The sequence below is a fragment of the Protopterus annectens genome, chromosome 8.part0 (genome assembly GCF_019279795.1).
Source record: "Protopterus annectens isolate FY-2018-M chromosome 8.part0, PAN1.0, whole genome shotgun sequence".
NCBI classification, from domain to species: Eukaryota; Metazoa; Chordata; order Ceratodontiformes; family Protopteridae; genus Protopterus; species Protopterus annectens.
The window spans coordinates 116,486,290-116,505,047 of NC_056741.1; the positions used below are offsets into that span (position 1 = coordinate 116,486,290).

At 37.0% G+C, this 18,758-nt stretch overlaps 1 protein-coding gene across 1 annotated transcript in view; it reads right to left on the minus strand.

The window, feature by feature from the left end:
- LOC122808154 (CD209 antigen-like protein C) overlaps positions 1 to 18,758 on the minus strand; it is a 1,908,152-nt gene that overhangs the window by 1,626,920 nt on the left and 262,474 nt on the right. The window lies entirely within an intron of this gene.

The following is an 18,758-nucleotide window of genomic DNA, read 5'->3' on the forward strand; positions in this document are numbered from 1 at the left end:
ACTTTTTGGTAAGACACTCTAATGATGTTCTGGTTTATATGAAAGTGACAAAAGCACTAAGTGTGTGAATAAAACAATTGATTTTAAATCCATAGTGTCAAAGTGATTGTTTCATTGTATGTGTGGACCAGCAAAAAGTGTTTTACTATTGATAATTTACTGCCTGGTGCAGAACTTGCTATTTTTCTGAGGATGGCAAATTCGAAAAAAGCAGGGCTACTAAATGAATGTTTCTTCTCAGCCTCCACAAAGAAAAATGCAAAATTCTATACCAAGACAGAATTAGGTCAGCGTGGGGCACTGCAAGATACACAGTAAGAATGGACAGGAAGATATGAAGGAGACCAGGAGCACTAAGGGTTGATAAGATACAGGACTATGTCAGTAGCCTCCTAGTGTTTTCAGAACTCTGACTATAGTTCTGGTGAATAACCTAACTGAAAGTATCAGCAGACGGTTGACAGGTGCATAAAAGACTGACCTCTGAAAGATGTCAAGAGATGTACTTTTATACAAATTGGTAGATAATTTTCTCAAGGAATTACCAGCTTGTTATTGTAAAACCCATGCAGGAAAAGTCATGGACAGAATCCTTCGGGAAAGGATTGTTAAACTATCCTATGGACAATAAAGAACATGAGATGTCAGACAGAAAGAACTACCATTCATAGTTACAACAGTTTACAGCAGCATTATAGAATAAATTGTTATGGGAAAACTAGAATTCACTTTTATTTGGCCTTCAACACATTCTTATTATGGTCCTCATTATATGTCTGCTACAAAAACTGAAGTTAGGGTATGTGCAGATCTGAGGAAATGAAATATTGTACATCTGAACTGGAAAATGAAGGGTTGTGGTATGACAGATAGTGTCAGAAATAATGAAATTGATTACTGATATACAAGGAGATAGGTCTGCCTCTACCCGTGCCTTTTAAGTATGTTCATTTTGGACATATTTCAGAAAAAACAAACAGCTGGATCAGCCTTCTCACTGCTTACAAAAAGATAAGAAATCAGTTGTCCAGACAGAAAAGATTGTTGTTAGAGCATACTGGAAACTGGAATTCAAATATCAGGCACTTAATAAGCAATGCTTTAGATATTATATTTAACAAGTTTGATAAAAAGTGCATATTAAAGTACAGACATGTCTAAAAGATAAACAAGAAATCACTTCATATGCCTATCACGGCCATTTCAGTAAAACAACAGAAGAGAGTAATCTCATCTTGACTGATTCATCATAATGAAACTGTCCCCAGGTCCCTTTAAAAAGTGATGAAAGTTTTAATGTCAAAAGACTGTACAAACCATATACAGTCCTAAACTGATTAAAGCTCTATGAATTGTTAGACTGGAGAAGTACATTTACAAAATACTGCTTTACATGATGTAAACTCATCTGGATATCAGAATTCATACTGATACTTTCTACGGCACATTGTACATCACCACTGCCCTAAGCTAAACCACCTTTCACTCCCACCATCACTTTCTTATTTTCCCTACCTACTCTACCTCCCTGGTTACCTATCTGCATGTCTGGGATGGAATAAACATTCCTTTCCACAATAGCTCTTCAAGACTTCCATTCCTTAACCCAACATAGCTTTGTTACTGTTTACTTACCTGTAAACTATCTTTCCTTTCTATTCTCCTACCTAACCTACTTCCCTGCATTGAACTGTACAAGACTTCTTGAACTTCACACACTCCTTCCCTGTTTTCCCCATTATAGCATTCCAATATTTCCCTAACACTCTCCTGTACCTTCATACTGCACTATAATTACCTGTCTTACTGATTGTTTTTTGCAGCTACTTTCTGTTTGACTTGGGCCAGCCCACTCCCTTTTGCCCTTGTTACACTCGGGCTCACTTTGTCCCTTACCCTACCCCCATTCCCACCCACCACTGTATTACTACCATTTATTTTCACCATGACTCCTTCCCTTCCTCATCATCCACCAATCAGCTATCCATCACCTATTAAGTAATTATCTCCATTCCCATTCTATCATACACTACTATCAACTAATTCAACTAACACTAATCACAAGTAATCTTATTCATACATACCATACTCTCTGTCCATGTTACATTCCATAGATCACAATCGGTATCCCCCACTCTACCATGTCCTCCATCTGCATACAACTCTCTCTACTCTGCCCCCTCACACTACTTCTTTCTCTCCTATCTCATATAACAACATTTCACATAGTTATCACCCCTCAAAGCATCACATCTATAACACCCTCATATTCCTCAACTCTCCCTAGCTACTCAGATATATCCCCAGCCTTTACACATTCAACATACTACTACACTACAAACTAAAACTACTTCCCTCCAAAAAAAATCCTTTCAAAACCACACCTATCCATAAACTATCTAAAATATATCTCCTATCCTTCCCCTACCTATTTAAGCATTCTAGCATACCCTTATATGGAAACATCTATCCAAATCCAGGACCCAACCCACCGAATCCCAATCCTCTCAACCCATGCAAATCACTAAATCTCAAACCATCAATCTCCAAAGTATCAGGAAAAAAACACCAGAATTCCATGCCTGGTTATCTCTTAATAAACCAGATATATTAGTTGCAACAGAAACATGGCTGAAACCTTACATAAAAGATACAGAATTTCTTCCCCCCAGATGCGCCTGCCTAAGAGCTGACAGACCCCGCAAAAAAGGATACTATTTCCTAACACCCTAACAGTTGTCCCTTATTCCAATCCTATCCCTCAGTTCTCTTCAGCCAAATTACTAATATCTATGCTCAAACTGAACAATTCTAAGTTTCTCTGCATCATAGCCATCTACATCCCCCCAGGCAACAATATTCTAATTCTTGAAAAATTCTTGCCTGGATATCTACCACTATGAACAACAGGACAATTATCTTTGGCAATGTAAATATAAACTGGTTAGATTCCACAGGTCACTCACCACCATCTAACGTCAACCTTTTCAATTTCATACAGCTAATAAGAGATGTAACTAAACCTAACAGAAACAAAGACAGTGGTACAATTCTAGACTGGATACTAGTCTCTGACCCAAATAAAATTGTGACAGCAGGTACACTTCCTAGTAGCATAATTGGCCAGCTACCAGCCTACATATTGCGCAAAAACCAAACAAATACCTTCCCAACACCATTTCAAGCAAACTAGAAATGTAAGCACCTTTAGTCCTACAACTCTTAATGAAACCCTGAGAACAATCAATTGGAGTCCACTAAAAGTACTTCCTCTTGATGAGGCTGTTGAGCTCTTTATCTTTACATTCCTCAACACCTTAAACAAATTAGCCCCACTCAGACAAAAAAAAAGTAAAAACCAAGCATGCCATATGGCTCTCCAGAACTACCAAGCAAACCATGATCACTAGGGACAAAATCTGTAAAAAAAGACTAAAGTATAACAATCCCACTGATCTCCAAGAATTTAGACAGCTCTGTAATCAAGCAAAGTATATAGTTATTAAGAACAAAAAAGACTATTATATAAACCTCCAAAAGAATAACAAACAAAATCCAAAAAACTTTTCAAACTCTATCTCATCCCTAATTAACCCAGGTACCAAAAGCAACCCCTCCCATTCCCAGACAAAAAACCCACAGAAATAGCCACTCTCTTCAACTCACATTTCATTGAAACTATAGCAAAACTCACTACCACCTTTTCCCAAACTAACACCAATGCGAACTCCCATCTATTATCACCTCCTTCATGGGACACAATAACCCCCTCCCCACCCACATTTTCCTTCTCCCCTATACCTATCACTACCATAACTAAACTCCTCCTAAAACTTAAACGTGGCTTCAGTGCCCCAGATAACCTACCTCCCTGAATACCTTCAAATGTCAGCAAGAGCAATTGCTTGTCCTAGCAGCATACTTCTCAATAGATCTGTCCAAGAGTCCCATGTCCCTAACATCTAGAAAAAAACATATATACTTCCTCTTCACAAAGGTGGTAACAACACTGATATCTCTAACTTCTGACCCATTGCCATTCTCTCCCCCTCTCTAAAATCATTGAAAATGTATCCACTACCAACTTCTTAATGTTCTACTGCAAAACCAACTCCTCTCTCAAACTCAAGCCAGAAACAACAATAAACTTGTACCTTCACTCTTCCTTAACCTCTCTAAAGCTTCTGATACAGTTTCCCACTCTCTTCTCCTCAGTAAACTTTCTAATCTAGGTATCTCCCCAGCTTTTAACTGGTTCTATAACTACTTAAATAACAGACAACAATCTACTAAATGGCTCTACTCTTTCTCTCCATTTCTTGTCTCCCCCACAGTTCCCCTTTTCTTCAGTATTTTTATAAATAACTCTAAAAAATGAGTCTGTTGTGCAATATGCAGATGATTGAACCATTATTAGTTGAGCTAATTCTACAACATAACTACTACAAATAACACAGGATGGCTTTATTGTTACTGAAACTTGGATGGCCAATAATCTTCTAGCCCTAAAGCCAAACAAAACCAAATTACTATTATTTACCCCTAAGAAAAATCTCTGTTAACAAGACAGATTTTTATCATTCACTCTCAAAACAGTAGCACTATGGAAGTTGTCTCTCACACAAAACTACTCGGAGTTATTCTAGATGAAAACCTGACATTCACCCTCCACATCCACAATAATATAAAAAAATACCAAAAATTGGGCACCCTTTATAGACATAAACACTTCCTCAATTGATCTACAAAGTGAACCCTAGCCTCAGCCAATTCTCCTACCTTCTCTTCTGTATGGTGCTCCTCTACTCACCAACATCCACTCCTCCCTAAAAACTAAGCTTGCAACCTGTTACAACAAGGTTGCCAAATTCACAACCCTCTCTTCTGTCTTAACCCACTATCATTCAAACAGGCCACTCATATCCAAAAATCAACTACTTCTCATCTTCTCTTGCAAGTATACAAACCAAAACTTCCAGCAGGTAACAAGCTCTATTCCTTTTCTTTATCTAAGTGTGGAATTCTCTCCCAATATCTATCAGAACCTCTAGCAAAATTTCCTCCCTCAAAAGATCTCTGCAGCAGCACCTCCTCACCCAATGGCAATGCAGTTGCCTCAATTCTCAACCTTCCATAACCTGATTTTTTCACTCACTAATATATATTTCACCCCTTCTGCTTCTTCACCTCTCCCATTTTTCCTTATCACTACCTTTCATATCTACTCCACCTAACTAGTCCTCTCTATCTCATAAGTAATTTAATTTAGTCACACAGTCTGACTCTACTGTTCCTACTGGACCATATAACTATTGCTGTATGACTGCTTTATTACTACTCATCATCTTCTTTCAGCTGTTCCCATTAGGGGTCACAACAGTGGATCACCTGTTTCCATTTCTTCCTGTTCTCTGCATCTTGCTCTGTCACACCAACCACTGCCATGTCCTCTCTCCACTACATCCATAAACCTTATCTTAGGCCTTCCTCTTTTCCTGTGTGCAGTAGCTTCATCATAGCATCTTTTTCCCAATATACTCAGCATCCTCTCAGCATGTCAAACCAATGCTTGTCTTTCCTCACTGGCTTTGGTCTCTAAACCTTCAACCTGGGCTAACCCTCTAAATACTTCTAATCCTGTCCACCTCCATTCACACCCAGTGCAAATCTTGTCTTTAACTCACCATCCATCAGACTCCTGCCTTTATTACTTCCTGTCTCAACCCATATAACATAACTGGTCTCACTACCCTTTTGTAGACCTTCCTTTCACTCTTACAGGTACTCAATCTGTCACAAATCACTGCAAGCACTCTTCTCCATCACCCATCCTGCCTCTACTCTCTTCTTCACCTCTCTTCCACATTCACTGTTACTCGAACTTCTTGACCCCCCAAGTATTTAAACTAATCCACCTTCACCACCTCTACTCCTTGCATCCTCACCATTCTTCTATCCTCCCTCTCATTTACACATATATTCTGTCTTAGTCCTGCTGACCTTAATTCCTCTTCTCTCTAGAGCATATCTCTCCCATCTCACCAGGGTCTCTATCCACCTGTTCCCTACTCTCCCCACTTTCCACAGATCACAATGTCATCTGCAAACATCATGATCCATGGGACTCTTGTCTGATCTCGTCTGTCAGCCTGCATCCATCACCATTGCAAATAAGAAGGGCTCAGAGCTGATCTCCTTGATGTAACCCACCTCCACCTTAAGCGCATCCTTCCTCTAACTGCGGACATCACCCGCTGTCACTACCTCATACATATCCTGTACCACTCTTACATACTTCTCTGACACTCCTGATTCCTCATAGATACTACAACTCCTCTCTAGGCACCTGTCGCGCTATTAACTTTCTCTATGTCTACAAAAGACAATGCAACTCCTTCTGACATTCTCATTTCTTCTCCATCAACACTGTCAGAAAACATTGCATCTGTGCTGCTCTTTCATGGCATGAAACCATACCTTTGTTCACTGTTCTTATATCCCTTGCCAACCTAGCTTCCCTCTCTTTCCCACCAACTTCACCATGCCGTGACTGATCAATTTAATCCCTATGTAGTTACTACAGCTCTGCACATCACCCTTATTCTTAAAAATCATTTCAAAACACTTTTCCATTCCTCAGGCATCCTCTCACTTTCTAAGATTTCATTAAATCTGGTTAAACTCATCTGCCATTTCACCTAAACACCTCCATGCTTCCTGGGTATATCATCTGGAGCCAACAGCCTTTCCATTCTTCATTCTTTTCCTTAGCTATACTTACTTCCTCCTTGCTAATCCATTGTACTTCATGATTCGTATCCTACATCGTCCCAACCTTCCCTCTCATTTCCTCAACATTCATCAACCCCTCAAAGTACTCTTTCCATCTGCTCAACACACTCTTCTACCTGTGAGTATGTTTCCTCATTATCCTTTATCACTACTTGCCACAAAGTGAACCCTAGCCTCAGCCAATTCTACCTTCTCTTCTGTATGGTGTTCCTCTACTCACCAACATCCACTCCTCCCTAAAAACTAAGCTTGCAACCTGTTACAACAAGGTTGCCAAATTCACAACCCTCTCTTCTGTCTTAACCCCCTATCATCCAAACAGGCCACTCAGATCCAAAAATCAACTTCTCAACTTCTCTTGCAAGTATACAAACCAAAACTTCCAGCAGGTAACAAGCTCTATTCCTTTTCTATATCTAAGCTGTGGAATTTGCTCCCAGTATCTATCAGAACCTCTAGCAAAATTTCCTCCTTCAAAAAATCTCTGCGGCAGCACCTCTTCACCCAATGGCAATGCAGTTGCCTCAATTCTCAACCTTCCATAACCTGATTTTTTCACTGCCTAAGATATATTTCACCCCTTCTGCTTCTTCACCCATCCCATTCTTCCTTTTCACTACCTTTCATATCTACTCCACCTAACTATCCCTCTCTATCTCATAATTAATCTAATTTAGTCACTCGGTCTCACTCTACTGTTCCTACTGGACCCTGTACCTATCTTTGTATGACTGCTTTATTACTACTAATTATCAAAAGATATCACTCACTATTAGTGTTTATTTCAACCATATTAACCCATATATAGCACATTTACCCATCCATCATATACTGATCATTGCATACTACCTTTCATCTATGTAAAATACATTGTACAATACTAACTATTGTACACTACCTTTTGCCTTTATATAATACTCTGCACATACATATTACATGTTAACATGTAGTCCTACTTTGTGTCTGTACCAGTACCTCAGTTATTGTTATAATATTATATGTATTCTAATAATTGTTCGCATTTTTATATACTATTACAGTAACTTTACATGTGGAGCTTTTCTCCCCGGGCCTCCATTGAAAATGGGCTTCTTTGGTCCAGTGTGGACTTTCCCAGTAAACAAATGTCAATAAATCAATAAATAAATAAATAAATAAATTCATACAATGTCATTTTTCTGTCACCTGACAACTTCCAGTATGAAAGGACATTCTAAAAGATACAAATAGTAACAAACATTCAGTAACATTCATTGGGGACAGTGAATGACTAGGACAGCATGGTTCACTACTTAAGCATTTATTAAAATATCAGTACTATGCATAAATAACTGAATATGTTAAAAAGCTAGCTTTCAGATGAAGATTCCTGAAAATCAGGTTGTTTTACTGAATGCACTGAAGAAGGTTATGGTGCCTTCCATATCAGTTGGACTAAGAAGAAATGAACTCCCATGGACAAGTACAAATATTTATGAAGCAATTGTATCAGATGACAGACTAGGAGATAAATACAGAGAAAAAGTATTTGTAGGGCTCTTCCAGAAAAATCAGAATTAGCTATTAGGCAAAATTAAAAAAAGGATTAGTTATACATGCATGCATACATGCACCCATACATTTGATAACTAGGTAGGTAGTGGGGTTAAAAGACCCATTTCAGGCATGACTTGGGACAAAGAGGAAAAAGTAAACAAAAATATAATTTTCATGACATAGCAATTGTATATATAGACAATGAAAACTGTATGTATTTCTTAAACTGATAATGTAAAGAAACACATTTACAACAATGTGTCACAAAAACAGCTAAGCTACAAGAACATTAATTGCAGTATAATGCAGATATGTGAAAAGAGGTTTACTATTACTTACCTGAATGGCAGTCAGTTGAATGGCCGATGTTCAAAATCACAGTGTACAAGGGGCAGGATATCGAACCAAAATAGGTCAACCAAGTTGAATTGAGTTGCATGGTACACTCCACCTTTTGACAAGTGACGTACCAACACTGTGAAGGGAGGTCGCGCTTCAGTGAAGAATAGGGAATTAGTCTATTTCCTCACTGTATTGCGATCTCGGAGTTGGTATATTTAATGTGCAGGGGGTGCAGGGGGGCATAACCCCCCTGCAAAATAGTAGAATTAGTGTACCGTTGACTGTAGAGTTCAATGGTATGTTAATGTGCATAGCAGGAGGTGAGTGACATCACCTCCTGCTATGTCAAATACATCGAACCACGGTTGTCGATGTATTCATTTTTGCTTTGGTTTCCTTTTTGAAATTTTGTATTCAGGATTTCAGGTCGACAGTTTTCATGGTCGACCAAAGCTGATTCAGAATTTCAATAGTAAACCATGAAAAGAAGGGTCTAGGTCATATGATCGACTTTTTAAATAGTCGAATTTCATATCAGCAAACTTATATGACTGACTATCTAAAAAGTCTCACATGTTTTATATATATATATATATATATATATATATATATATATATATATATATATATATATATATATTTACGGGTCTCCTTCTATATATCGAAATCTCATTCATAAGTTCGAACACCTGAAAAAAGAGACAATAAACCCGAGTAAGCATATTCCTGAAACTTTGTAAGGTCGAATCCTAGAATACTGAAAAGTAAGTAGAAGTTAAACAGTAAGTGGTGTAAGTGTGTGCTGTCTCTTTAAGGATTCATAGTAAGCCCGTAAAAGAGGTATGGTGGATGTTACATTGAAAGGTAGAGGTGTTACCGTGGAGCTCATTCATATCTATTGAGATCTGGTGATTAGTTTGGAAGGAGGAAGAGTATTTGGCAGATCAAATGCCTGGACAAAGGAACTATAGATAATCTGTAGTCCACATAAACTAATTTTGTTCCATCTGACCAGAAGCTAATCTTTTAAAATAATGTCATATAAGAGATTCCAATATTTCTGATAGTATATTTGTTTATTTATGTTACCTATGAAAAAATGGTAGTAGCACTGTTTGTTTTTGCTGTATATTTGTAAATTTGTATATATGTTTATAGATGTTATTAAGAGAGTTGTATAGATTCTGTGCTTAGTATGGAAATTATATATGTATTATATTAAGTACATTGCATACTGGAATAGTTATTCATTGATACTCTCTGTTGAAAACAATAAAATACTATTTGAAAAAAGAGGTGTTGCTGTGGAATTTTATGGAGTTTTAAAGTTTTGAAATGATTCAGAAATGGTAATGATTGACCTGTAAGTTTTCATTTAAAACTGAGTATGTAGATGATCATGTATTTGTGTAAGTTTAGAGTTGCTCTCAAAGTAGTGCGATCTTGGAGTTGGTATATTTAATTTGTGGGGATGTGGGGGGCTGCGCCTCACATGGCAGGTGCAGGGGTGCAAGGCCACCCTGCTAAAGTGAAGTAAAGAAAAATACTTTTACCTTTTAGTTTTGCATAGACCAGCTTTTGGGGTAGTTTAATAAAAGTATGCTGAACATGTTTTTAATATGTTTATATTATGTTTAGTGTACAATTTGACTCTGACAAATGCAGTGATTTGTAAAAACGTAAAAGTGGTACTTTGAAGTTTAATAGTGGTGATATGAAGTAATGTTTATGTGTTTTTAGGTGTTTTGTGTAGGTGGAGTGTTGGTACTTTATGTGTGCTTTCCATTTTTTGGTTTCATGGGACTTGATCTTGCAAAATTTCGGGAATGTGCATATTCAGTTTTATGGTCTCATTTTTTTGGTCTTCGAACTTAAGAGATTTTGGTGTATAGAAGTAGACCCATATATACATATATATTTATATATATATATATATATATATATATATATATATATATATATATATGTGTGTGTGTGTGTGTGTGTGTGTGTGTGTGTGTGTTCGTATCACTTCATTGAAAGACCATTTCACTGACACTCATTTCACTGACACCAAATCACCTAAAGTTCATTTCACCAACATGTCATTTCACCTAAAACTCATTTCACTGACAAGTAGTAATCTAAGGCAAGTCAAAGGTATATGTCCTTTTCCCCACCGTAGTGCGATCCTGGTGTTAATATATATAGTTGGAGGGTTAGGGCAAAGCCCCCCACATTGGGGGGTGTGGGAGGCATTGCTCCCTGCTTAGTTGGGTTTTAGCAAATAATGTAAAACCAAACCAGACAACAGAAAACCAAATTAAGTGGGGGGATATGCCCCCACACCCCCCTAACTATATATACTAACACCAGGATCGCACTTCAGTGGGGAAAAGGCGATATACCTTTGACTCGCCTTAGAGTACTACTTGTCAGTGAAATGAGTGTTAGGTGAAATGACATGTTGGTGAAATAAACTTTAGGTGATTTGGTCTCAGTGAGATAAGTGTCAGTGAAATGGTCTTTCAATTAAGTGATAATATATATATATATATATATATATATATATATATATATATATATATATATATATATATATATATACATATTAATAGGGGGTGGGGGTGCATGGGGGCTTAATCCCCTGCTAAAACACTGTTGTTAATTTTTTAGTCATGTTCTACTTTTTAAACGGTCATCATATGAGTCTGATGATATGGAATTCCACTATTAGAAAGCTGATCATATGACATAGATCTGTGAAAGAGAGCAAGGAAGACGCAAAAGTAAAAACTGAATAAAGAATCCTAGCCTGGAGAATGGTTAGCATATTGCTGCAATTTGTATTTCACTTTTCAAAAGTGCTTGATCTTATATTATAGAAGCTATCATCTAAACCCAAGATGACACATAAAGCTAATTAATTAGTGAGATACAATCCACTTATATCCATTTTAAGACCTTAATGAGCAACAAGAGGCTTATACCAAATAAAAAGAAAATGAAAATTATTTGTTTTCCAAAACAAGGATCATCTGAAATGCATACAGTTTAATCAGCATTACTCATGAAATCAATACCTGTATTCTCATTTTGTACATGGGGATGAGGTGTCCCATCAGCAGCAGCCATCATGTAGAACTACTGATCTCACTGCTGGATGGCTGTAAACTCAGATCCCATTGAAGAAGTTGATGTTGGAACCATCTGTGAATCTGATAGGCAAGGATTAATATTTCAAAAAGTCTGTGGGATGGGGTAATCTGTCCAGCCATGAAGTCAATGAGCTCATTAATGTATATGAGAGTAGTACTAGGTTTTGCACAAATATAAAAATAAGAACAAGCACAGGAATCTGTCTAGTTCCAATCTCACCAACATAAGTGATGAGGAAAAATAGGAATCTGTCTAGTTCCAATCTCACCAACACAAGTGTTGAGGAATAATAGTAATTGTCTAGCTCCAATCTCACCAACACAAGTGTTGAGGAAAAATAGGAATCTGTCTAGTTCCAATCTCACCAACACAAGTGTTGAGGAATAATAGGAATCATCTAGCTCCAACCTCACCAACACAAGTATTAAGGAAAAAATACAAAATAGAAAAAAATAGTAGTGTTAAAACTTCATTGAAGACAGCTTCATTGTCTGTGATGAATAAAGGCTTGTAGCTTTGGAACACTACCTGGGTTTCATGATTTTTGGAAATTATTGTGACTGAGCTCATCAACAAAGTTTTAAGACCACTAGTTATTTCTGTTTATTTATTTATTTATTTATTTATGTATTTATTTATTTATTTATTTATTTATTTATTTATTTATTTATTTATTTATTTATTTATTTATTTTGTTTTGTTTTGTTTTTTAGGTTTTGTACAAATCTTTCTTCATCAATCCTTAGAAAAAGAATACTATCTGATCAACACATATGCATTTCCATGTTTTTATATTGCAGAAATAATTTGATCTCCTTCTTAATATGGCACATGACATGCAAAGATGTCAGATGTACTTCAAAAACTACCACATTTGAAAAAGTTCTGACAAAAGTGGGAGAAAGAATGCCAAGTCTATTCCTTCCAAAAAATGTAATCAGGTTACAATCTCCATCTGAGCTACTGAAATTATAAATTAATTTAAAACATGCTTCAGAAACACTTCCTTTAAACAAATAGTGTTTAAGCTTTTGTAAGATTGGATTATATTTTAAATAATCTATCCTCCTGCCACAGTAGTGCATTAGAGCTAATACTAAACCCATTTTACCACTGGTGGTACAGAAAATATAATTAAATATAGGAAGCATCTTCTTAATCTTTAGAACTGTTTAGATGTTTGACAAAATGGGAGGCCTTTGAATGCCTGAAGACAGTGAAATAATTGTGATTTCCACAAAACAGCACAGATAAATGTGCAAATATGATAGAAAGCATAGCCCTCAGGACTCCTTAACAATTGTGAAGGCTTTGTGAGACATTCTGTCCTAAACAACGCTATAATGTGACGGGGCATAATAATCACAAAAAAAGTATTGTGTACATCATACCTAATGAACTGCAATTTAAATTAAATGTCATCATTATCATGTTTATCATAACGTACACTATCTTGGGCATATATAGCAAGCATTGATGCATTTTTGGCAAGAAACATATTTAAGATACTTATTTGTATTTACTATTACATTCCTTATCAAACTTTGGTAAAAATGCTATACAGACACCCTTTGTAAAAGTACTGCATACTAGATTCATACCCTGCATCAACTGTACTCTTTTTAAAGCACAATGAACAACCTCATGCCTCAAAGAAAGTAAGTCAGCATGTGAAATTCCTACACTCTGGGCTATTCAGAGTGCTGATGGCCTTGCATAGGTGCCAGGCTTGTTTGTACTACTGAAGGCTACTGAAATTCATTTTTTCACTTTTTTCTTTAGCTGAGAACTGTGTTTGCACTCTGTCAAGTGGAGCACAAATGCAAAAGAGTGGGGAAGGGGGGACTTGTATTTTAAAATGACACAGTTACAGTATATATGCAGCAAGCGGCACATTGTTTAGAGCATGAACACAAAATCCTTTTTTACATCTGCTTTCAACATCACAAGTAGCATTTAAGATGTCATTAGCATGTCAAGTACTGGCAATTGTTCAGAAAGGGAAAATACAGAGAATGGCAGAAGGTCATGCTTGGCACAGTGTATACAATTATTCATAACATAAATGTGTACACTAAAGTGTATTATTGTCATGATTAATAATTGTGAGATAAGGATAAGTTCTCCAACATAAATGACACATATGTCTCCATTATTCATGTTAATGCATTTGTGTTATCACACTCTGAAAAATGTTAAATGTTACAACATTCAAAGCAACTATTTTTATTACTAATGAGAAGATGTGACTTTACAACGACACATTTGTAAACTCAATTCACACGGAATACAATGAAGTTTAAAATTTATCACAGACTTTCGTCTATTCATTTCACATACACCATTGGGTGTTAATATTTATTTCATACTCAGTTTGAAAAAAAACACCTGCCAACTTGATTTGATCCTGGCATCACCCAGCCTTTTTCTTTTAGCTCTGTGCACTTATACCTTATGCCACAGAAATATTTAGGTAGCGTGTTGAATTTGCTCATTGTTAATTGTCCAGAGTTTTGACAGTAGCACACTGATGCCGGTCTTAATCGCGTTACTGATGGCATTCTAAATTAAATTTTTACCATATGGAGTAAACTCTTGTTTACTGCTAGAGAGTGCTACCAGTCCAGAGTGCTCAATGCTAAACAGTGTGCAAAGGATAAAGATAAAGCATGAGCAAAAAACAGGAAACATTCTGAAATAAGTACTTAAAATGCACTACTGGGATGTTTCCTCATCTTTTCTCTTTTGCAACATGAACATATGCTCCTTCAATACACATAAGTTCACAGAAACATCACTCTCTCTGTATTTGAACCCTCAAAATAGGGCAATCACAATATTCACTTTGGATTAATATTCTTATTTGCCACAGACAGAGACATATACTAGAAATCAGAAAATGCTGATGATATATAGATATAACATTGTAGCAATTCACATTGCAGTTGCAGCAGAAACAAGTTCAGAAACTTGTCCTTTCTCATTTGCCAGTACATGTGTTGATGAAGGAGATATTACCAACAGTTAAGATAATATTTCATCAGACAATATTAAACAAAAATTTGCAATGCTGCAGTTTTTTTTCTTCTCTTTATTTTATGAGCATCATTGCATTATCTCTGACTGTCATATGCATTACTTTTCATTTCTGTTTCACTGTGTAATGTACTTCCTTACAATTGCAGAACAGTTTTCACTCTGATACAGAAAAAAATGAGATCTTATAAAATTCCTAAAAGTAATAGGAATGTTTCTTGCCTAAGTCACTCGGTGTACCTTTGGTAGTCACTCAGTATACCTTTGGTAAGTCTCTTCTCCCTGACATATACACATTAAAGAGGAGAGATTGTGAAACACTGATTGTTCCTCCTCTCAAATGAGTCATTCATACTTGCACTCTCTCAGCAAGTAAACAGTTTTCAGTGCTACTTTTTGCAGAACTGAGGAGTGTGCATGCAATCATGTTGGTCCATACACCATGTTTACCTTTACTGCACTTTGTGCAGATTGTGGTATTTGTGAATGATAATGAGTTAACACAACATTTGTAGATTCACAGTACTCAGAGGGCTGGATCTACAAAAAAGTACTGTGTAGCTAAGAAACTAGTATCATAGTAGGGGAGGCTGGATCCAGAGAGCATGATACTGCAATTTGCTTTGAGGATATTTATCTACTAACTGATTTTGTTGCAAACCTATGTTGATTTTTTTGATAAAATTCTTTTAGTTTAAAATTAATGATAGAGTGCAATGCCCAGTACACACACTGGTTTATTAGTTTGCATTTTTCTCATTTATTGTTGGCATATCCAATGTATAGCAGTTATTTATCTGCTTTACAAATTTTTGTGTAAGTATTCTATCTGACATTATGTTGTAAATGTTTTATTTTTCTTGTGAACTTGACCAGCTACTGCAGAGAAGTATAATACCATTTCTTAGCAAGGTCTTTGGGTTTTACATGTGTAGCCCAAAATATGCTAAGCTTATGATATCTATCTGCCTGCCTTCCATACCAGTGGAGATCACACTGAAAAAGTATTCTCCATTTGTACTTGTACTTGGTTAATTATTTTGGTTAATACAGTAATGTACGACATAGTTACATAGTGGTTTTCTTACATACTTTGTTTTTCATATTTGCCTTTATTTTGTTGGGGGGATTCTGTCTTAACTTATGCATACTCATAGGGAGCCTTATTTAGTTAACTTTTTGTGCATAATGGATGTATAAATTCATATATATATATATATATATATATATATATATATATATATTTCTTTTCATAAATCAGTTGTGACTTAATTTTTTTCTCATTTCTTTTTCATCTTATACAGAGCTATGGTGCACAACACATCTGCAGATTATAAACCACCATTCAGTGAGACTGAGAGTTAAGTTTTTATCCATTCACTATGTCAACATGGCTCATTAGTCTTATACAGAGGCAGGGTATATTGTGCACACCTATGTCTGCCAGCACCATCTGGAGCTAGTGATTCTACCATAGACTCCTAATCTGTACCTTCTAGAACTCCAGTCTATGGCTGTCATCCTTGAAACTGTGGTTTTGCATCTTGCTGTCCTTGTTGAACCTGTTTCCTGAGAATTATATTCTGAAACATGACACAGTCTGTGTGATTATTTAGACAGAGGTCACTGGGTTGTACTGTAGGGCATCTCCTGATGTGTGTCAACAACAGAACCTTAATTTGAGCAAGCTGGAAAGACGTTATATGATATTCCTAGTTTGAACATGGGCATCATCATATCCTTGCTCAGTGGGGTTGTGTGGGCTCCTCATGGGTGTCATAAGCAAAGGTTCCACTGCATAACATCCATCCTCCTTTAGATGCCCTTGTGGAAAGTCACCCCCAGTAATCTCTTGTGTACAGCTGTCTGGTGTGTCATATGTGTGGCTCATGAAAAGTGCCTGGGTTACCTGCACAGACATTGTAGATAATTGCTTGGGCATTAGAGACAACCTGATAGTTTACAGAGTGATATCGCTTTCTGTTAACATATGCCCTTCCCTGGTTACTGGGTGGGAGCTTTTTCCTATGTGTATGCAAACTACAGATTCCAAAATATCATGGAAATGTGCTGTTGCATAGAATTCCTGCATGTTTTTTGCTCCACCTTCTGAGATTTGTGGGAAACAGAATCCTTGCATGCTGTAGCAATGCATTTAAAAAATTATGTAAGATTCTAGAAGCTGATACCTGCCACGCCCCTAATATATCCCCTGTGGGACTCTAGAAAGTCCCTGTAGTTAGTATGCATAATGTTACACATATCTTTGCTTCCACTGTGACGGGTTCTCCATTATTTCCTCTGGGTCCGAGGTGAAAGTGGAATAGGTTGAATAGTTTCTCTAGTGATTCCTTGTCCACCATATATCACTCTACAGTTTATGTGCAATGTAGTCCATGATAAGTCAAATGGGGAATCTAGGTCCCCTTATTCCTCTTAGCTGAGGTTTGGTAGCAGCAGCAGGGGTAGCACCTTGAAGTAAAGCCTGTTGCACATATTTAACATTGTTTTTACTGTTTACATTTTATCAGATATTAAGTAATTTATATTTTTGGGTGATTTTAGGAAAAGTCTTATGTTTATTAGTGAATTTATTACATTTGTACTCTTGTAATATTTTGTGGTGGATTTCTATGCATTTGTTTTAATAAGTTTATTGTATGTGATGTTTTAGTTACTTCTTTAGTGCTTGTCTCTTTAAATTTTACTACACTGTCCAATCAGTTATTACTAATTAGCTTAACCACTCATTAAGCTAAGTGTAAACTGACCAAAGGGGAAAAAAATGAGGATATTCTGATGAAGTCCCCCAAGTGGGACAAATGTACTTAATCCTTGTGATTTTTGTGTTGTGTTGTTTTATTTCATTAAATGAACATTTAGGTTCATAGTTTCATAGGTTGGTACTAGGCTATCAGCCCTAGGGCCTATACAAGCCTAGCCATAACAATTCCCTGGCTATTTCTTCCCACAGTATTTACTTCCATGGGCCCCTGTCTAGCAGGGTGACTGACGTGATCCCTGGGGTGAATTTCCTATCCCCCATCCAATCATCAAGGTTCCTTTTGAAGAGGGCCAAAGAGGCACTCTGCTTGACAAGTATCATCAGTCTATTCCAGAGTCTTGGAGTCTCTGGGTCAGGAATCTATCCATCCAGCATGTTCTGTTCATTGTGATGACAAGGTTTAGATCCCTGGAGTGTGTGTCTCTGAGGGATTGGGATTTCTTTAAGTGAAGCATGTCCAACAGCTCTGGGTTTGACATGGCCTTGTATGTTAAGCAGAGATTGCCTCTGAGTAGACGATATGCGACAGAGTATAGGAAGAGTTGTTTTAGACGGTCAGCATAGGGCATCTGCTTTAGGCCTGTGATTCTTTTAGTGAGGTATTTCTGTGGCCTTTCCAGTTGTTGCAGATGTCTTGAGAGGTACATACCAAATGGGGCATTGGATTCTATAATAGGTCTAATGAGGGATGAGTACAATGACTTCCTTTTTTCTAGATGGAAAGCCCTTAGTGATGAGGTGTGCCACATAGAAGGATTTCCTGACTATTGTGGTGATGTGGTTATCGAAAGTGAGACCACTATCAACCTGTGTCCCTAAGTCTCTTATCACACTTTCGGTGTTTGGTGTACTGCCACTTATGTAGTAATTCACGGGTACATGTTTTTTCCCAAAAGGGATAACTATACATTTCTTGGCATTGAACTTGAGGCCATGGCTCTGGCACCAAGCATCTGTTTCTGTAAGGCCCTTTTGTAGAATATCCACATCATTTGGGGATTCAATAATGGCTCCCAGTTTGCAGTCATCTGTGAACTTTGTTAGCCAGAGTCCCTTAGTGTTGGCCTGTACTTCAGAGAAGTAGATGCCAAACAAGAGCGTTCCCAGGACTGAACCCTGAGGTACTGCA